General features: G+C 41.1%; 1 pseudogene; it reads left to right on the forward strand.

The window, feature by feature from the left end:
• The first annotated feature begins 10,508 nt into the window (after positions 1-10,508).
• Positions 10,509-22,981, forward strand: LOC102401978 (annotated as a pseudogene).
• The last annotated feature ends 26 nt before the right edge of the window (positions 22,982-23,007 follow it).

Here is a 23,007-nt window from a genome sequence, read left to right on the forward strand (position 1 = left end):
ACTTCTCTGGCAGGCCAGTGGTTAAGACTCTGTGCTTCCATTGCAGGGGGCACGGGTTCCATCCCTGCTCAGGGAAATAAAATCCCACATGCCATGCGACACAGCAAAAGAAAGAAAGAAAAAAAAATTTTTTAATAAAGAAAATCAAGTTAGCTCTACCTTTATTTTTTATTTATTTATTTTTATTTTTTTGCTTCACCATGTGGCTTGCAAGATGTTAGTTTCCAACCAAGAACTGAACACTGGCCCTGGCAGTGAAAACACAGAGTCATAACCACTGGAGAATCAGAGCTTTCCCTAGCTCTACCTTTAAAGTATATTGAGAATTCAATCACTTCTCAGCATCTTCACTGCTACCGCCCTGGTCAGACCCATATCATTTCTCACTTGGGATACTACAACAACCTCCAGTCTGGTCCCTGGGCTCCTGCCTTTGTCTTCCCTATTATCTATTTTCAATATAGCGGCAGCAGTGGTCCTTTTGGAAACATAAGTCAAATCATGAGACATTTCTGCTCAGAATTCTGCACAGGCTCTCCATTCCATCAGAGTGAAAGCCAAGGTCCCTCTAATGGCTTACAAAGGCCCTACATCATCTGGTCCCCTCTTACCTCTCAACTCTGTCTCCTACTTTTCTCCTCCTCATTCATTCCACTCCAGCCACATTGGCCTTCTGCTTCTCAAACACACCAAGCATGATTCCACGGGTAGAATCTACCTGTTTTCTCTGCTTGAAATTCTTTCCATGCCTCCAAATGTCCATTGTCTAATTCCCCACCTCCTTTAAGGATTTGATGAAATCTTCCTTTTTTGATGAACCTAAAACTGACTACTCCATTTAATAGCCAGCTCACCTCCAGGCATTATTGATCCCCCTTACACTGCATCAATTTTCATCATAGGCCCATTACCTTCTAAGATACTATGTAATTAACTTACACACTATGCTATTATTTACTGTGAGATTCCTCAGTAGAGTACTGGCTCCATGAAGGCAGGGATCTTTGTTCATTTTATTCATGAATGTATCCCAAGTACCTAGTGCAGAACCTGAAACACAGGAAACACTCTATATGTGAGTTAAATAAGAAGGGAAAATAAAGGGACTTCCATGGCAATCCAGTGGCTGGGACTGCACCTTCCAATATAGGAAGTTTAGATTCAGTTCCTGGTCAGGGAGATGGCCACATGCCTCATGGCCAAAAAATCAAAGCATGGAACAGAAGCAATATTGTGACAAATTCAATAAAGACTTTAAAAAGGATCCATATCAAAAAATATTTTTTAAAAAGAAGGGAAAATATAAATTCTGGGGCTCGGTAGTTTCTTACAGACAGAGCAAGTCAGTCAATTAAATGCACAAACTTCTAAGTTCTCTTAAGTCTCAAGGACCCCAGTTAGTTCCCCGTTATTGAATGCCTATTACATGCTAGGTATTATTTCACTTAACTATACAGATATCCATGAATGAAGCTCCTAACGCAGAGGTTCCAAAGGCTAAGGTAGTCTATGACAAACGCTCACAAATTACTTAAGGAAGCAATAACAACCTGAAGTATTGGAGAGTAGGGCAGAGTATCCCTACTCCTTTACAAAATGATCAAGCATGGGCTGCCTGGCAAAGTCACAAAGCTTCATCAGTTGATGGTTCCATAAAGATATAAGCCTGGTTTCCTGGTCTGTTACCATCTTCTATCGGTCTTTCCTCTGCTACATTACCTCCTTGCCTCATTGCTCTTCAGCCAGCTGATCAAGGTTGGAAGCTATGCATGTTAGTTAGTTGCTCAGTTGTGTCTGATTCTTTGAGATCCCATGGACTATAGCCTGCAAGGCTCCTCTGTCCATGGGATTTCCCAGGCAAGAATACTGGAGTGGGTTGCCATTCACTTCTCCAGGGTTCTTCCTGACCCAGGAATCCAACCCAAGTCTTCCACTTTACAGGCAGATTCTTTGCCATCCAAGCCACCAGGGAAGTACCTGGAAGCTATGTATTGCATCCCTAAATCTCACATGTTAGTTTCACCCACCTATCAAGGAAGACCAACTTAAAAATTATTTGAGTAAATTCCATGCATCTGACAAATACTTATTGAGCACGCACTATAAGCCAAGCTCTTCTATAGGTATTAATGACTCAGCAAATAGGAGACACAGATCCCTGTTCCCAAGGAGATTACATTCTAATAAAAGGAAAATGAGACTAGACAATTTTTTTAAAGATCAAAAATATCAGATAGTGAAAAATGCAATGTGAACAATTAAGAACATCTATGAAGAAGTGACCATTAAAGTAAGACAGAAGTGGACCAAGACAGAAGTTCCCATGCCAAGATTATGAGGAAGTACATTTTAGGCAAAGGAAACAGCTAGTACAAAAGTCTTGAGGTTGGAACAGCTTGGGGAGTGTGAGGCAGGGAAAGAGACTACTGTGACTGAAAGAGAGTTGGCAGAAGGGAAAATGGCCATGGATGGGGTGGGAGAGGTGATTGGGGCTTGGCCAGAGGTTTTGTGGACTAAAATAAAGAGTGTGGATTTTATCTAAGTGCTAATGAAACTGAGTAGGTCTCAAGCCTTCCCAGGGAGAAATCTCCTCTGCCCTCTACCTCTTATTTGTAGAAAATGTTTAGCCTACTATACCTTCTAGGTCCCAAAGAGCAAATTTCACCAGAGAATAAGAAAATACAGAAACAAAGGAAAAGAGTCAAGCAAAATAAAATAATAATAGTTTAGCCATAAAATAGTCAAAGACCTTTAGTTCCTCCTCAAGGTCTATAGATTATATCCTGAGCCATATCCTTGAGTTGTTCTGCAAATATCAAAATCTCCCCCAGGTGAAGGAGGTTAACTGCATGCTGATGACCAGCAGAACCCAGACCAATTAGAACCAGAAGGTTGATGAATGAGACTCCTAAAACTTCACCCTTTGACCTCACCATCAACCAATCAGAGAATTATGCACAAGCTGAAAAGGCACTCCGCAACTGACATCCCCAACATTGCCTTTAAAAACCTTTCCTTAAAAGTCATCAGGGAGTTTAGGTCTCCTGATTGTGAATTGCTCATTCTTATTGCTTTGCACCCCGCAATAAATACTGTACTTTCCTTCACCACAACCCAGTGTCAGTAGATTGCTGTGCATTAGGAAAAGACCCAAGTTCAATTAAGTAACAATTTTGGCAACCATGAAGGGACTCCCATCCCAGATAGGTGTCTGGACAGTGGCAGCTCTCAGATCCTGTCCAGCAGCTCCCTGAGTTACCTTTGTCTCACTGATAGCCCTGAGTGCTTGCTTCTAACCAGGCATTGCTGGCCCATATCACTTTCAATTTTGGGTTGAGGGAAGCAAAGCTCTGTTCCCGGTTTGTAAGATGTCTCTGCTAAGTGATAGAATCTTACATGTGATGACATTAGAGTATTCTTCCCTACTGGGTTGCCTTGATTGGAACTTTTCCTTTTGAGGGAGAAAAATCATAAGACTTAGTCATCTGGGTCTGATCTCCAAGTGGAGCATCATTTTAACTTTTCCCTCTGTGCCAAGGAGCTTCTTGGTCATCCATTACCACCTGAGAAGTAATTGTGAGAGTCCCTGTTAGATCTAAACTCGTCTGCACCCCCATCTGAAATAGTACGTAGGAAATCCTCCATTCTCATGCTAGGGAACTGCGACTTTTAGAAGCTACTGTGCACTGGGTTGCCTCATTCTGGTCTATTTCTGGTAATACAAGCCATATGGAAGAAAAAATGGGAAATTAGATCTCTATTCCATCTTGTAGGCCCCTAGGATGTATTCTACAAAATCGGGAAATTTTCAGCTACACACATATGAAAAGAAAGAAGATGATTTCCTTTTAACACCATGTGGCTATAGCATTCTTAAGATTTCAGAGAAAAATGGCTTGATAAAATATATTTTCAAAACTCTGACCCCAAGAGAACAAAAGTATTCCTAGAAGAAATCTTGAAGTTAAAAGTCTTAACATGTTCTTGGAATGCAAACACAACCCACATTGCCTGAGACTATGGCCTTGGGCAGCTCAGATGATAAAGAATCCACCTATAATGCAGGAGACCTGGGTTCAGTTCCTGAGTTGGGAAGATCCCCTGGAGAAGGATATGGCTACCCACTCAATACTCTTGCCTGGAGAATTCCATGAGCAGAGGTGTCTGGCAGGCTACAGTCCAGGGGTCACAAAGAGTCAGACATGACCGAGCAACTAACACTTTCACACAAATCTGAATGAAATGAGAAATAGGGTGAAGAAGTCTTTCAAACTCAAGTGAGTAAATTTAACTTATTCCAACTGTTATTCATAAAAGAATGTCTTATGTTGAAATACCCAATTCATGACTAAGTTTCAAAAATGAAGCTATGAGGAAGTTCCCTGGAGGCACAGTGGTTAGGAGTCCAGGCTTTCACTGCCATGGTCTGGGTTTACCCCTTGGTCAAGAAACTGAGATCCTGCAAGCCTCACATTGTAGGGGGAAAAAAGAAAGCTATGAGATCTCTAGTTGTGTCTTTCTTTAAAAATCAGTTAATAAATGAGCTTTATTCAATTGGCTTAAAGGAAATCAAGCACTTACATAAATTCTAAGAAATATAAAAGAAACTAAGCCAAATGAATTTCAGATTCATATGATCTGGGGACTATTCAGCATTAAATTAATGTCTGATATTAAAGTTAGTTTAAGCTTGTTGGTTTAATTAACACAGACATGTCTTTAGAGTCATCAACATTATGTATAATATTTCTAATGTACCTAAAGTTCAGTTCAGTTCAGTTCAGTCGCTCAGTCGTGTCCGACTCTTTGCGACCCCATGAATCGCAGTACGCCAACTCCCGGAGTTCACTCAGACTCACGTCCATCGAGTCAGTGATGCCATCCAGCCATCTCATCCTCTGTCGTCCCCTTCTCCTCCTGCCCTCAATCCCTCCCAGCATCAGAGTCTTTCCCAATGAGTCAACTCTTCGCATGAGGTGGCCAAAGTACTGGAGTTTCAGCTTTAGCATCATTTCTTCCAAAGAAATCCCAGGGCTGATCTCCTTTAGAATGGACTGGGTGGATCTCCTTGCAGTCCAAGGGACTCGCAAGAGTCTTCTCCAACACCACAGTTCAAAAGCATCAATTCTTCGGCGCTCAGCTTTCTTCAGAGTCCAACTCTCACATCCATACATGACCACTGGAAAAACCATAGCCTTGACTAGACGGACCTTTGTTGGCCAAAGTAATGTCTCTGCTTTTCAATATGCTATCTAGGTTGGTCATAACTTTCCTTCCAAGGAGTAAGCGTCTTTTAATTTCATGGCTGCAGCCACCATCTGAAGTGATTCTGGAGCCCAAAAAAATAAAGTCTGCCACTGTTTCCACTGTTTCCCCATCTATTTCCCATAAAGTGATGAGACCGGATGCTATGATCTTCATTTTCTGAATGTTGAGCTTTAAGCCAACTGTTTCACTCTCCATTTTCACTTTCATCAAGAGGCTTTTTAGTTCCTCTTCACTTTCTGCCATAAGGGTGGTGTCATCTGCATATCTGAGGTTATTGATATTTGTCCCGGCAATCTTGATTCCAGCTTGTGCTTCTTCCAGTCCAGCGTTAAGTTAAATAAGCAGGGTGAAAATATACAGGCTTGACGTACTCCTTTTCCTATTTGGAACCAGTCTGTTGTTCCATGTCCAGTTCTAACTGTTGCTTCCTGACCTGCATACAAATTTCTCAAGAGGCAGATCAGGTGGTCTGGTATTCCCATCTCTTTCAGAATTTTCCACAGTTTCTTGTGATCCATACAGTCAAAGGCTTTGGCATAGTCAATAAAGCAGAAATAGATGTTTTTCTGGAACTCTATTGCTTTTTCCATGACCCAGCGGATGTTGGCAATTTATGACAAAAAATTAAATGTAAACAAGAGAAAAGCTTTTTAGTGAACTTTAGAAATAATTATGGCTTAGTTTTTCCAGTTTTTTGGTAACTTGAAACTTTACGGTTTTGCTAAATTAAGTTAAACGATGAAAATTCATTGACGGTATATACAATTTTAAATTAAAATAAAAGACTATAACACTGATTGCTAGGCAAGCCTAAGTTTACAGTCTTTTGTATTGTTATTAAAATACTAAAGATGTTTGGGTTTATCAGACACATGTTTTGTACCACACTGAGGGGAAAAATGCATGTATTTAGAGGTTATAGAATATGTTCATAAATTTGACAATCACGTAATGCTGGTATTTACCTTTAAAATCTTTTACTGTCACTTTATGATTAAGTGACTAAGTACTGTTTCACTGTGACCTATGATCATATTTGACAAGTTTTGGGGGGTTTGTTTTTGGGTTTTTTTTTTTTTTTTTTTTGCAAACTTCCTCAAACCAAATTCTTAAATTCTTTTGACCTCTGGTTAACTCTGGGTTGCTTCACAGGGCCACTGAAGTATCACAGAGAGAGAGAGAAACATTTAATTAATTGGGATTATTTAGTATGTTAATTTCCGTGGGAAGCAATGTCAAATGTGTGGTGACAAGCACTCTTAGGCTTTGTTGTATGAGTAAATGTCATTAACATAGAAGTTCTAGAAATTATATAAAATTTCTAAAATTTGAATACGTCCTGGAATAATATTATCAGTCATAATTTTATTTATCTCAAAATGTTGCATGTCTCAGCAACTTGGTTAAAATTTATCAATTGAACTGTAATTCGATCTTTAAACATGTCTTTTAAGTGTTTTATCATTCATAACTAGTTATTGCTTCACTCCAATGCCTTTGCAAAAGAAAATGTTTCGTCTTCAAGATTCCTAGAAAGGGCTTTTTGACATATACAGATTTCTGATAACTTTCAGATCTGGGTGAGAAATTAAATAATTCTAATGGAAACAATAATGGTTTTGTGTTACTGTTAAAAAAAAAAGATTAAGATCAAGCATTAGTTACATAGAACTGTGTAAACTGATAAATATAGTTATAATTTTTATGATTTTTATCTGAAATATTATGAGTTTTTATTGTGTTATCAGATATGAAGAAACCTTTCCCCTCAAGTTCATTATGGTTTATAGAAACTTGATAAATTATACTTTTATAAATAGAATTGAAATATTTATCTTTTCTCTTTACCTGATCCCTCCAGAAATTGGAAACTCTTAAGTTACCAGCAGCCTTATCAGGCCAACTTTATTGCAACCAGAGTTATTTTGCAAACAAATAAGTCTTAATTTGGCTAGACTTGTTAAAAATGAGGATGACTCAAACAGAAAAGTTATGTTTCAATAATATACTTTTGTTGATGTTGAAGTTTCACATATATTAAGGTTTTTTTTATCTATTGTCTATGTTCAAGATGATTTTTTGTTGCTATACCACATCACTGTAAAGTTTAACTGAATTTTTAATATTAAAATGATGTTCTAAGCATATTTCTGAAGCTGATCACAGTAATCTTTGGATAAAGGTCAGATGCCCCATGACTTGCAACCAGGGGATCATGCGTACTAGAAAACAAACATAATTTAAAAGACTCTCTCTCCAACTCATTGTCAACTAACTCATACACAATGAAGCTGAAGAGAACTGACTCTTGAACTCATATTTCCCACTTAAGAAGGGCTTCTAAACTAGACTGGTCTATTGAAAGAACTGCTGATCTCAAACTACACCCAAATCAGGACAAGAAGAAGATGAGAGCAATGGTAGGCAGCTGGCCCAAGAATCCAGATCAGGCCTGTAAGACCTATCCTACTAATTCAATTGAATTGTTTACCAAATTTTTATCTCCTTATCAAAATGGAAAGTTATTGTATTCAGTTCAGTTCAGTCGCAAAGAGTTGGACACGGCTGAGCGTATCCAACTCTTTGCGACCCCAAGGACTGCATCACACCAGTCTTCCCTGTCCATCACCAACTCCTGGAGCTTGCTCAAACTCATGTCCATTGAGTCGGTGATGCCATTCAACTATCTCATCCTCTGTCATCCCCGTCTCCTCCCACATTCAATCTTTCCCAGCATCAGGGCCTTTTCCAATGAGTCAGTTCTTCACATCAGGTGGCCAAAGTATTGAAGCTTCAGCTTCAGCATCCATCCTTCCAATGAATATTCAGGACTGATTTCCTTTAGAATTGATTGGTTTGATCTCCTTGCAGTCCAAGGGACTCTCAAGAGTCTTCTCTAACACCACAGTTCAAAAGCATCAATTCTTAGGCTTTCAGCTTTCTTTATGGTACAACTCTCACATCCATACATGACTACTGGAAAACCACAGCCATAGCTTTGACTAGACGGACCTTTGTTGGCAAAGTAATGTCTCTACTTTTTAATATGCTGTCTAGGTTGGTCATAGCTTTCTTCCAAGGAGCAAGCATCTTTTAGTTTCATGGCTGCTGTCACCATCTGCAGTGATTTTGGAGCCCAAGAAAATAAAGTCTGTCACTGTTTCTATTGTTTCCCCATCTATTTGCCATGAAATGATGGGACCAGATGCCATGATCTTTGTTTTTTGAATGTTGAGTTTTAAGCCAGCTCTTTCACTCCCCTCTTTCACTTTCATCAAGAGGCTCTTGTGTTCCTCTTCACTTTCTGTCTTAAGAGTGGTATCATCTGCTTATCTGAGGTTATTGATATTTCTCCCGGCAATCTTGATTTCAGCTTGCGCATCATCCAGCCCGGCATTTTGCATGATGTAATCTGCATATAAGTTAAAAAAAGCAGGGTGACAATATATAGCCTTGAAGTACTCCTTTCCCAGTTTGGAACCAGTCTGTTGTTTCATGTCCAGTTCTAACTGTTGCTTCTTGACCTGCATACAGATTTCTCAGGAGGCAGGTCAGGTGGTCTGGTATTCCCATCTCTTTCAGAGTTTTCCACAGTTTATTGTGATCCACCCAGTCAAAGGCTTTGGCATAGTCAATAAAGCAGAAGTACATGTTTTTCTGGAACTCTCTTGCTTTTTCCATGATCCAGTGGATATTGGCAATTTGATCTCTGGTTCCTCTGACTTTTCTAAATCCAGCTTGAACATCTGAAAGTTCATGTTTCATGTACTGTTGAAGCCTGGCTTGGAGAATTTTGAGCATTACTTTGCTAGCATGTGAAATGAGTGAAATTGTGCAATAGCTTGAACATTCTTTGGCATTGCCTTTCTTCAAGAGTGGAATGAAAACTGACATTTTCCAGTCCTGTGGCCACTGCTGAGCTTTCCAAATTTGCTGACATATTGAGTGCAGCACTTTCACAGCATCATCTTTTAGGATTTGAAATAACTCAACTGGAATTCCATCACCCCCACTAGCTTTGTTTGCAGTGATGCTTCCTAAGGCCCACTTGACTTTGCACTCCAGGATGTCTTCCATTTTGCCTTTTTGTGTCTAGGTGAGTGATCACACCATCATGGTTATCCGGGTCATAAAAATCTTTTTTGTACAGTTCTTCTGTGTATTCTTGCCACTTCTTCTTAGCAAATTCTGCTTCTGTTAAGTCCATACTGTTTCTGTCTGTTATTGTGCCCATCTTTTTATGAAATATTCACTTGATAGCTCTAATTTTCTTAAAGAGATCTCTAGTCTTTCCCATTTCATTGTTTTCCTCTATTTCTTTGCAATGACCGCTGCTGCTGCTGCTGCTGCTAAGTCACTGCAGTCGTGTCCGACTCTGTGCGACCCCGTAGACCGCAGCCCATCAGGCTCCTCTGTCCCTGGGATTCTCCAGGCAAGAACACTGGAGTGGGTTGCCATTTCCTTTTCCAATGCATGAGAGTGAAAACTGAAAGTAAAGTCGCTCAGTCCTGTCCAACTCTTTGTGACCCCATGGACTGTAACCCACCAGGCTCCTCCGTCCACGAGATTTTCCAGGCAAGAGTACTGAGGAAGGCTTTATTACTTCTCCTTGATATTCTTTGGAACTCTGCATTCAGATGGGTATAGCTTTCCTTTTCTCCTTTGCCTTTAGCTTGTCTTCTTTTCTCAGCTATTTATAAAGCCTCCTCAGACAACCATTTTGCCTTTTTGCATTTTTTTTCTTGCGGATGGTCTTGATCACCACCTCCTGTACAACGTCATGAACCTCTGTCCATAGTTCTTAAGGCGCTGTTACTTCTAACCAAATTTCTTATCCAATGTTCAAGATGAAAAAAAGTTCTCTAGTGAAGTTTTTGCAGGCTATGACTCCTTATGGCTGTACCGCTGCTTACTTAAAGTCTGCTGTTAAAGCATATGTACCGTGTTTGTGTCACAATTTGGTATCACTGATAAAACATACATAGCCTATAAAATGTTTCCCCATTAGCATACCTCTGTGTTTGTTCACTGTGTCTGGATTAGTTTTCCCCCAACATAGGTGACTAGGCAAATATTTATAAACAAAAAAACAAGGCTTAACACCAAGAGACATTATGGACCCAAAGCAGGTAACAACCACTCTGGCATTGAGGAACAATTACTTTGATTATTAGTGCTCCCCATTGAAAGATTTGCAATCAAAAGGAGAAATGGTAGAGGAAATTTTCACATATTGAGATATGGGTAAGTCGTTTTGGCTTATACATCATTTAACTTAACATTTATGCTCACCAGGCAGCATGTTTTGTGGCCTATTAAACATGCATTGTACATTTGCTTTAACCATCGAAGAAAAAATGTATTTTTTAAAATCAAAAAGGAATAATTGTGGTCCAGGCATCCAAAATAGAGCTGAGTGGCTATTATGGACATAGTTTCAGATACTTTACTGTATTACTGAGAAACTGAATTTTCTGAACTGTACCAGGCTCAAGGAGACCACAACCCACTTTCAAAACAGTCCCTTCAAACAGCTGCCAAACGCATCCTTATGGTCTCCAGGTCTTCTCTTATAACAACTGTGAAACTCTTTAGGAATGGTAAAACAAATGAGATAGTTCAAGCAGTAGTCTTCCAGCAGAAGGCACTAGATTTTTTTTTTCTTTTTGCCAGAATAATACTATATGATAAAATTGCTTTAAATTATATTTTAGCAAAAGAAAAAAATGATGAAACAAAAAGACATATGTATAGTAGACAATAGCTTCTGTTATGTACATATTAATATCCCTGTAGGAACCCAAGTAAATAGAATAATTCAAAAGACTACTTGGTTACAAAATGTACATAAAGAGAACCCACTCAAGAATTTATTTTCCTGGTTGCCATCTGGAATAGGAGGTTTCTTTCAAGGAATATTACAATGGTAAATTTTCATCATTATCCTCATCGTAGTAAATCTACTAATTTTCTTTTTTTAATATTTTTATTTTTATATAATTTTTAAAAGTCATGTTCCATTCTCAGTTGTTACAAAATATTGGCTATATTCCCCATATAGTATGATACTTCCTTGTAGCTTGTCTTTAAAAGAAAAAAAAAAAAACTTTTTATTTTCTGTTGGAGTACAGCTGATTAACAATTTTGTGACAGTTCCAGGTGGATAGCAAAGGGGCTCAACCATACATACACTGGTATCACTTCTCCCCTAAACTCCCCTCCCATTTAGGCTGCCATGTAACGTTGCAGAGTTCCCTGGCCTATGCTATTTGTATTAATTTTCAAATGTTTGCCCAAGTGCTATGACAAAGCAATCAAAGATTGAGGTTCTGTTTTCATAATACAGAATACTAAGGCTAAGCCTGGACTCAAGAATTCTTTAAAATGAAAATCCGTGACATTCTGTCCTCTAATACGAAAAAATTGACTCTGCCCCCGTTCAGCCGGAAGTAGCTGAGAGGTCATCACGCCTGTTCCCATAAATCACTACATTATTTATTGGACATCCCATGGCCGCAAGGAGAGAAGAAAAAACTTTTGAAATAAAGAGATTAACTGAGATTAGGAAGGGAACGCAAGCCAGCCTCCACTGAGCATGCCAGAGCAACAAGCAGGTGAGATCTCTGCCCTCAAGAAACGTAGTCAGGGAATTAGTCATTTGCGGGATATTAATAAGCACCACAATGTGCATTGTACTCGGTGCTTGGAATACAAAGATGAACGAGACACAGAACCTGCTTTTAAGAAACCTGTCTCTACGAGAAATATATATAGTTGAAGAATGTTAAAAGCAAAGAAATAAAACAATATAAACTGGATCTAAATAAGCCAATATCATTCATTAATTTAGTGCCTTTAGCTTTTAAAATTGTTATGCTTGTTTGTTTTAATTAGGCAGGCTATTTCTTGAAACTGAAGAAAAGCAATTGCTTCACTTTTTTTTTTACCTTAACTGGTAATCTCAATAAATAACTATTGCTGTTATTCGTGCTCTTACAGAGTTTCAGTTATTTATGCTGACAGTAAGCGTCAGACGCAGCAATAGTACACTAAACACACACTCAAAAGTGTTTACCGATGATGAAGGCAGAAACAGGGAAGTCCAGTTAGGTAAGATTAATCAGAGAACTCTTCCTGGAATAGATGATTTTTAATTAGACTTAAAGTAAAATACTTGTTTTGGTAGAGAAAAAGAGGAAACAATTATTACATACTGCCAGCTTCTCAAAAATGTCATCACATGTGCTTTGTTTAATTTTCTTACGGTAAGAAGAATAAGACCATAGGGGGAAAAACTGTATTTAGTAGAAAACTGCACTGTCTTGTTTTATTGAGGCTTAATTGATATACAACATTATATTAGTTTTGGATATAAAATACAATGATTCACTACTTGTCTATATTGTGTATATAGTGTAGATCTTATAGTATAAGATCACTTTATATAGTGATCACACAATAAAGCTAGATAACATCTGTCACCACACATAGTTACAGAATTTTTTTCCTGTGGTGAGAACGTTGAAGATTTCTCTTAGCAATTTCCAAATATGTGATACAGTGTTATTAACTCCAGTTGCTGTGCTATACATTATACCCCCATGACTTATTCAGCTTATAACTTGATATTTGTACCTTTTGACCCCCTTCACCTATTTTGCCCACCCCACCCCCATCTCTGGCAACCGCCAATCTTTTCCCTGTATCTATGAACTTGGATTTTCTTATTGTTTGTTTTTAGGCTCCACATATAAAGAGGACATACAGTATTTGTCTTTCCCTGTCTGACTTATTTAATTTAGCATAATGTCATCAAGGTCCATCCATGTTGCCCCAAATGCAAGATTTCATTCTTTTTTATGGCCAAATAATATCCCATTGTAACATATATACCACATCTTTTTTATCCATTCATCCCCTGATGGACACTTAGCTTGTTTCCATATCAAACTGCATTGCCTTAAGGAGACATCGCTAGTTATCTGATTCCAATTCTATGGGAGCTATTTTGCCACTTTGTAAGCTGTACATAACTGATAGCAACACAAAATAATTCTTGTCTTTGAACATGCATGTTCTGTCCTGTCTAGTGGAAGAGCACTTTACTTCCCTCTTCCCTTCCAGAAAAACAACTTTGCTACCATTTGTACATTTATTTCAACATTCTTGATCTAAAAATGGCCTATGGTTGCCAGTAGGGGTGAGGGGAAATGAGGGCTAGGGATAGTTTGGGAGCTGGGGCATGTATACACTGCTATATTTAAAATGGATAACCGGAAAGGACCTACTGCATAGCACATGGGACTCTGCTCAATGTTACGTACGCGGCAGCCTGGTTGGGAGGGGAGTTTGAGGGAGAATGGGTACATGTCTATGTATGGCTGAGTCCCTTTGCTCTTTACCTGAAACTATCACAACATTGTTAATCAACTGTACCCCAATACAAAATAAAAAGTTAAAAAAAAATTTTTTTTAATAAAAAATGGTCTGTCCTTTGAGCCAGTTGCTACCTCTTTCTGGTTCCCTCACTGATTAATGGAGAGGATAAAGTCTTTAATATGTATTCATTTATGTATCTGTAGGAGCCATTCAATATTTAGTTATTTATTTATGTGCGTCAGGTCTTAGCTGAAGCATGTAGGATTTTCACTGAGGCGTGAGGGGTCTTTCGCTGCAGTGTGCGGGCTTCTGTCCGGCTGTGGTACCGGGTCTAGAGCGCGCAGGCTATGGTTCTAGCGCGTAGGCTTTTAGTCGCCCCACCAGCGATCAAACCCGCACTGGAAGGCAGATTCTTAACCCCTGGACTACCAGGGAAGTCCCAATTTTACCTTATGCTGCAAGTTAATCTTTTAACAGGATAAAAGAGAGACAGGCAAAATAAGAAAGTGAAAAAAAAACTGAGGGAGAAAAGAAGAGACAAAGTGGGAAAAAAAGATAAGGCAGCAGCTCTCTTGTAAAGTCTGAGATGAATTAATTAGAAGTCAGTCCTTCTGGAGGGGAGGGTCCAGAAGATGTAAATTTTTCTTTCTTCACATCTGTTGTTCCTTTGAGTTGTGGCATTAGTATATGTTGCCAAAGTATAATTAAAACAAAATTTTCTCCCAACCCAGAAAACCTCTCCACAAAGGGAGAAAAAGAAAATATTTTCACTATTGAATAAGCATTAAACAAAAATGTGATGCACACCCTAGGGAATCTGCTAAAAGATTACGAAGACAGAAAGAAATCTCACCATCACATACATGTTCTCAGGATAAGCAATAGTGTTAATGATTTTAAAAAGATAAGCAATAACCAGTCTTTAGTAAGAGGACTCAAAGAGAGCACCCTTTGCTACACATCGTTCATCTTCAATTCACCTGATAATTGGGGTGACCATCTATATTAGCTAACTGGTTTTATATAAAGAAAAATAAACCTCAATCTTTATGACAGGAGGTATTTTTGCAACTGGGAGGGAGGTGCCCACAGAAGTCAGGTTCTTACTGTCCACAGAAACTGGAATAGGGAAATGAAAACATGGATGTTTACATTTCAAAGGCATGGCCCCAAGCCCTTGAGAAAGACACCCCTGGGTCATAAACGTGGCAAAAGACTTATGTAACTTTTAAAAGTGCTTGCATATATTTCAGAGAGACAGAGAAAGAACTTACCAGTTTTCTAAAGTAAATGCTCTAAGAAAAGGGAGGAGGGACATCTGCCTGTATTTTTCACAAGGAGAATGAAGCATCATTTAAAATGTTTATTTGTCCTTATATGTGTAAATCCTATCTAACTGCACAGTTGGAGTGAACAATGCCCTCCCCTTAAAATCCAATTCTCACCCTCCCAAATGCAAGTCTAGTTCAGTCTCCCCAATGCCTTCTGCTTCCCATAAGGGTTCAGGAACCCTGTGCAAAGATAGTGTACGAAGAGAGGGAAGGAGAGACGGAAACTCTCTTGACATGAGCAGCTGGAGGGTTCCTCTGTCACCAGCAGATCAGCTGACTCTGGAAGGGTTCCTCTGGGAGCTAGTCATACCGATGCCACGAGGAAGGCCTGAGGGACTTTCCATCCGCCGCTGCAGTCTAGACTGGAGTTCCTAGAGAGAGGGCAAGCTCCTGCCTCCGTGTGCAGTTCACTCAGAGGTTCGCCAGATGACAGCTGTTTTGCAGCAACTACTTCCCGGGAGGCAAACCTGACCCCAGAAAAAATTGATGAGGCCAGTTTCCAGGACTGGCCTCATCAGTTTCACCTCCTCACTCCACCAGCACTGAGGCCAGCTCACTAGTTGCGTCTCCAGCCACCATGGTTATTTTATAGCAGGGAACTGGAAATTTGGGCCTTAGCTGCCACCAAGTCTTAGGTCAGCCATGCCGTTTCTTTCCCACTGCACTCCCTAACCTTGAACGCTGGGGCAAAGTTTGGACTCTTGGTGCTTATCCTGAGTTTCACATATAAATTTTCCACCCCCCACCCCCCACCCAAGAACCAGGCACACTAAGGAAATTGCAAGAGGGGAGGGAAGATGTTGTTATAAACTCTCTCCCTTGAGCAATGGAGAAAGAAGCCACAATTCCATAGTCAGGGAAGGCCAGTCAAGTGATTTCTTTGGGTAATTTCCGCTGTAAGTGGTTTACTGCCTCCATTAGAGTCAAGAAGCTGCAGAAAATCTCAAATTTCTGCCCTTAGAACTTGAGAAATAACATTTCTGTGTCCCCAGTGCAAAAATTCAGGTTTGAAATTAAAGCTGACTTTTCCTTTGCAATGAAGAAAAGAAATAAGGTAGCTTTTAACTTTTCTGAGACCTTGAGATAGGTAATCAGATTCCAAACTAGTCCTACTGACATTCAAAGCAGTCACGCCAAATCTTACCAGCTCCTCATATTTTTTTCTGAGAGCACAGGACTGCTTCATTCCAAAGCACTCCCAAGTTAGAACGAAACAGCTTTTAGTTTTTGCTATGGTTCTGAGTCATTTTCTTAATCATCTCTCCTTATAATTGGATGCTCTCTGCTCAGGCACTCAGTTGTGTCAAACTCTTTGCAGCCCCAGGGACTGTAGCCTGCCAGGCTCTGCATGAAATTCTCCAGGCAAGAATACTGGAATGGGTTGCCAGGCCCTCCTCCAGGGGCTCTTCCTGACCCAAGGATCAAACCTGCTTCTCTTAAACATTTCCTGCATTGGCAAGAAGGGTTTTTTTTTTTTTTAACCACTAGCACCACCTGGGAAGCCCATGAATGGATATTACAATATTCCTAATAATTCATAATTTTAAAAGCTTATAAAGAAAAAGTTCAAATTAAAATGGATTAACTACTGATTATCCAAATAGCTACAGCTATCACTGCGGTATTTTCAGATTACTACTGCGTTAGCTCTGCCTCGCAGCTGCTGAATTGAGCAAGAGGTGTGGGGACTTCCATCCAGTTTCAAGGGGATCTGCAGAGAAAGTTATATTCAGATGAAGCAGCTCCACTGTCCTTGTGACTAATCTTCGTTCATCAGTTTCATGGGCTCTGCTGACTCACTTCTCTATTCAAGATGTTTATTGCCCAGGAAATAACACTTACGCCATCAGAATCCATTTCCACTTTGAATGATGCCAATGTTACAGAGCAGCACGGGAAAAGGCTCAACTCCTTATGTGTGAGTTACAACACAAGTGCCAGCAAAGAAGAAGAAAGTTTTACCTTTTACAGGAATCCTTTGTTTATTGGCATTATTGGCCAATGTTGAGAAGTAAAGCAGGAACAGGGGACTGACCAGACTGGGCTCCCCTGTTTGTGTAAGCCTTGATAGATCACCAAGGGTCACAGATTATAGGCTTCACATTCAAGGATCAGGTCCTTATAGCTGTCCAGTTATCCAGTAGAGGTTAAGTTTAAGTTTTCTCTTAAGCGCTCTTAAGAGACTAATTTATAAGCTAAAATGCCAATGTATTCAGTTGTCATGCACACACATACACACAATAAAACTGTCAAATGGGAAAAGTGCCAAGTGTCCATTAGTCAATATATCCACTTCTCAGTTTTAAAAAGATCTACTTAAAAACCAAACCATTATCAGAAGTTTACTTTTGACTACAGTATCCTGTTTATTGTGTTACGGGTCTCCCAGTTTAGCCTGTGAGCTGCTGGAGATCAGGAGCTGTGTCTCTTTGGTCTTTATAATCTCAGGGCCCAGCACAGTACCTGGTACATAGTAGACACTGACATATTTTTTTACATATGAGCAAGTGAATAATAATGATTTGTGTGAAATCTCTCTGCAAATTGCAAGGCACTATCTAAACAGAACAGTGACTATGAATAAGGACTTGCAATCATTAAGCTGCAATAGCCTAATGTGCCCATCTTCACAGTAGGAGCAATGAAGTGTGAAGGCAAACACTGGGAAGCAAGGGAAGATGTACATATATAAAAGCAAAATTAATGTAATAATGCCAATTAATATTTTGAGATAACATTTAAGAGATATAAAGTACAGGACATTAGGTTTTAAAAGTCTTTTTTTTCTTGGCTGCACTGGGTCCCTGTTGTGGTACGCAGGCTCCCTAGCTGTGAGTTGCAGGCTTCAGAGTACGGGGTCTCAGGAGTTGCAGTGAGAGGGCTTGTCTAGTTGCAGCACTCCAGCTCTCAAGCTGTGGTGCCTGGGCTTTAGCTCCTCCGCGGCATGTGGAATCTTAGTTTCCCCTCCAGGGATCGAACCCATGACCTTGCATTGGAAGATGGATTCTTAACCACAGGACCCCCAGGGAAGTCCCTAAAAGCAATTTAATGACAAAAATATAAAAATGATCCAAAAGGAAATCAACCCTGAATATTCATTGGAAGGACTGGTGCTGAGGCTTCAAATCCCTGGCCACATGATGCAAAGAGCTGAATCATTGGAAAAGACCCTGATGCTGGGAAAGATTGAAGGCAGGAGGAGAAAGGGATGACAGAAGATGGTGGGATGGCATCACCGACTCAGTAGACATGAATTTGAGCAAATTCCAAGAGACAGCGAAAGACAGAGGAGCCTGGCATGCTGCAGTTGATAGGGTCGCAGAGTTGGACAGGACTTAGTGACTGAACAACAGTAATAAATAAGAATGAACTGATGTTAAGAGAGAGAAGGGAAACCCTAAAACTAGAACTTCAAACCTCCACATCATGGGTCTTCCAAGTCAGGAAACTTGCTCTGTACCTAATAGGAAACTGGGCAATGTCCTCAAAGGAGATTGTTTACAATTTTCTGTTCGCATTTCTTTTACCTTGAAGGGTATGAATAAGGAAAAACAAAAATGTGGGTCAGTCAATGGGTGACAAATTTTAAGAGAATATTGTCAGGATCAACTTATCTTAGGAAAAGATAGAGGTCAGACTGACTGTGTTTAAGTGAGATGTTGAGCATAGCTGGGATAAAATGTACACTGAGTCAGAGATAATCAGTAGTGGTTAGGCCCTGATCCAGCCAAAAGAATATTTTGAATTATTAAATGTATTAGGCAAGACAAAGACGATAAATAAAAAGTTACCGAATTCCCTAAGCTTCTAAGTCATAGGGAAAAAAATAAATCAATGACAAATAAGCCTCTAATTTTGCTGTAACAGCCTTGAGGGAGAATGAGTAATAGTCATAGTTTGGGAACGAGAAGGAGGTGCCCTGGTCATAAACTTGGCAGAACCACCACAGGACGGAGTCATTGTTCAGGAGACACCATTCATTATCAGCCATCGGCCACATCCATCTGCTTAGTGGAAGACTATGTAGACCACAAGCAGGACAGCTGGTGGACAAAGGACAGCGCCTCTTCCTTCTCTATTTATAATATCCTGGTTTCTTTTTAAGTGCAGGGCTGCTTTTTTCTTTTAATCTTTATATTTGGAAGATATTGAGATAGGTCAGGAAAGATTTAGATAAGCTAATCTTAAATCCCTTAGCAAAACATATCCCTTTCTTTCCATTAGAAGGAGCAGTCTTCTTATTTCTTGTGCACAGTTTCTCTCTCAAAGATCCAGCAGCCAAGGAGACACAAAGAACAGACTTTTGGAGCCTGATCCGGCCGCGGTGCGAGAGCCACGGCAGCCACTGGGGCGGCGGCGGATCCCACGGCTCTCGCCTCGGGCGCCCCGGCCGTCCCGGCGGCCGCGAGGGGAGCCGCCGCCGCCGCCGCCGCCTCCGGCCCGTGGGGTGCCCCCGGGCGGCTGAGAGGCAGCCGGCGGCGAGGCAGCAGCCCGCGGGGTCGGTGCCGCCCGCCCGGGAGCTCATTCAGCCGTCGGTGGCGAGCCGTCCCGGGCAGTGCGGACCAACACCCGGTGCACGGTGCGCGGCTGCGGCAAGATCCTGCCCAGCAGCCCCGCGCTCCACATGCACCCGGTCAAGAGCCACCGCCTGCAGCTCATATGTAACAGCCATCACCCACTTTCAGATCATCCCCTCACTGATTACTAAGGCAGACATTACATCTAAGCACAAAGGAAGCGGCCAGTCTGAGGAGGGCTCTCTTAACGTTGTTGGCCTGAACCATTCTCTCAAGCCCTTTTTAACATTTTATATTGTTGTTTTTTGTGGAACTGCTATCAGGAGCTATATTTCTCCAAACCTTGTGAAGCATCCGTTAAGCAAAAGATACCATTTATCAATACTTCTCAGGATTGGTTTGATAGTATACAATTGTTGTTTAGTCGCTTTGTTGTCTCTGACTTTTTGCAGTCCCATGAACTGCCGCACTCCAGGCTTCACTGTCCTTCGCTATCTCCCTGAATTTGCTCAAACTCATGTCCATTGAGTCAGTGATGCCATTCAACCATCTCATCCTATGTCACCCCCTTCTCCTCTAGCCCTCAATCTTTCCCAGCATCAAGGTCTTTTCCAATTAGTTGGCTCTTCGCATCAGATGGCTGAAGTACTGGAACTTCAGCTTCAGCACCAGCCCTTCCAATGAATATTCAGGATTGATTTCCTTTTAGATTGATTGGTTTGAGCTCCTTGTGTGCAAGGGACTCTCAAGAGTCTTCTCCAACACCTCAGTTCAAAAGCATCAATTCTTTAGTGCTCAGCCTTCTTTATGGACCAACTCTCACATCCATACATGACGGCTGGAAAAACAATAGCTTTGACTAGACGGACCTTTGTCAGCAAAGTGATGTCTCTGCTTTTCAATACACTATCTAGGTTTGTCCTAGTTATTCTTCCAAGGAGCAAATGTCTTTTAATTTTGTGGCTGCAGTCACCATCTGCAGTGATTCTGGAGCCCAAGAAAATGAAATCTGACACTGTTTCCATTGTTTCCTATCTATTTGCCATAAAGTGATGGGACCGGATGCCATGATCTTCATTTTTTGAATGTTGAGTTTTAAGCCAGCTTTTTCACTCTCCTCTTTCACCGTCATCAAGAGACTCTTAAGTTCCTCTTAACTTTCTGCCACTAAAGTGGTATCATCTGCATATCTTGGGTTGTTGATATTTCTCCCAGCAATCTTGATTCCAACTTGTGATTCATCCAGCCCAGCATTTCTCACGATGTACTCTGCATGATGGCGCAGTAAATCCAACAATAAGAAAAGATTTGAAAACTGTACCTAAATTCTACTGTTGTCCAATTGAAGGATGCCCTAGAGGCCCTGACAGACTATTTTCTCAATTTTCTCTTGCAAAACAGCACTGTATGAAAGTGCATGCTAAAAGAAGCATAAATGTAGTAAGTGCAGCAATTCATACGGCACCAAGTGGGACTTGAAAAGACATGCAGAGGATTGTGGCAAGACCTTCCAGTGCACGTGTGGCCGTCACTATGCCCGCTACCGAACTGGCCATGAGATCCCTGCAGAACACGGGGATCCACCAAGTAAGAAAAGGAAAATGGAAAACTGCCTGTGCAGCTGGAAGCTGTCCAGGAAGATCGCTGAATCACTGAGCAACCAACCAATTCCACAACCAGACGTTCCAGAACTAGAAACTTTAGAAATAAAGCTGGTGGCTTCCTCTAAGACTCTTGCAGCTCTAATGGCAAACAACAGACTCTTCCAGCAGCTCCAAGGTACCCTCAGCAGTGGCTTTTACCAAAGCCCAAGGTGGCTTTGGTTAAACTCCCCATCGTGCAGTTTTCTCCTGTGCCTGTCTTTGTGCCTACAGCCGGCTCCTCGGCCCAGCCTGTGGTGTTGGGTGTCGACCATCAGGGCTCCGCCCCTGGTGCCGTACACTTACTGCCCTTGACCATTGGAACCCTGACCCTCAGCCTTAGATTTGGAGGCCTGCTCTCTCAAGGAGAGCCTCCCTCTTTCAAAAGTTGTAAATCCTGTTGCTGTTAAGCCGATTAGCACAGGTGTTCAAGTGAACTTGGGTAAAAGTCCATTTAGCCCATTACTGAAGAAGGAAGTGGCAACCCAATCCAGTATTCTTGCCTGGGGAATCCCATGGACAGGGGAGCCTGGTGGGCTGCTGTCCATGGGGTCGCACAGAGTCAGACACGACTGAAGCGATGCATGCATGCATAGCCCATTACAAGAACTTGGGAACACATGTCAGAAGAACAGCATTTCTTTGACCAATGTACAGACAGACCTGTCCTTGCACCACACCACAATTCATGCCATCTGCACAGTGGGCCAGCCCTGACTCCTCTGTGTCGTCCTGTTCACAAACTGATTTGACATTAGTGTTCAAAGTCAGACTTTTTTGCCCAGTTCTAAGGTAACCTCATCTATCATTGCTCAGACTGATGCGTTTATAGATGCCAGTTTCCAGCCAGGTGGGATCTCCTGAGAAACTCAGAGCAGTGGAATGCGAAGTCCAACAGATGACTGAGTACAGATGGACCACGCTGTATGTGTGGAGACATTTTTGAGAGTGTCCATTCATCATATGGTGTGTCTACAGACAATATTATAAGCAGTAGCTTAGTAGCAGAGACTGTAACTCATGACTTGTTACCTCAGAACCACCCTAAAACTTTAACTCAAGATATTGAGAAATCCGCACCAAATTTCAGTGCACTGAATAGTATGCTTTCGTCAGAGAACGTGACAGATAATCAAACCCAAACCATGGATTTATTAAGTGATCTAGAAAACATCTTGTCAAGTAACCTACCTGGTCAGATGTGGACAATCATAGTCTTTTGTCTGACACAAATACTGGACCTGACACCCAGCTCCCATCTGGCCCAATCCAGAATCCTGCAGTTGATTTTGATACTGAAGAGTTTTCAGCCTCAAATACACAAACCAAAGAGAGTGAGCTTAGCACCATGACCACTGAGCCAGTCTTGGAATCGCTGGACACAGAAACCCAAACTGATTTCTTCCTTGCAGACCCTTCTGCCCAGGCCTACAGTTGTAAGGGAAATTCTAGCTTCTTAGGCCTTGAAATGTTTGACATGCAGACACAGATGGACCTGAACTTCTTTTTAGACAGTAGCCCTCATCTGCCACTGGGAAGTATCCTGAAACACTCCAGCTTTTTCATGAGTACTGATTCACCTGACACAGAGACCCAGACTGACAGACTCTCCACTGCTAAAAACCTGCCTGCCCTGGAAAGCAAAGTTCAGTTGAACAGTGCCGAAACACAGACAATGAATTCTGGCTTCGAAACTTCGGGGAGCTTATTCTTCACCAGCAATGAAACTTAGACAGCAATGGATGACTCTCCTCTGGCTGATCTGGCCTGGAACAAGATGGAATCTCAATTCAGCTCTGTTGAAACCCAGACGTGTGCAAAACTACACCCAGTCTCCAACTTCTGAAAGCAGAGTCCACATGGGGGGTGGAT

The sequence above is a fragment of the Bubalus bubalis genome, chromosome 16, assembly GCF_019923935.1.
Source record: "Bubalus bubalis isolate 160015118507 breed Murrah chromosome 16, NDDB_SH_1, whole genome shotgun sequence".
NCBI lineage: Eukaryota > Metazoa > Chordata > Mammalia > Artiodactyla > Bovidae > Bubalus > Bubalus bubalis.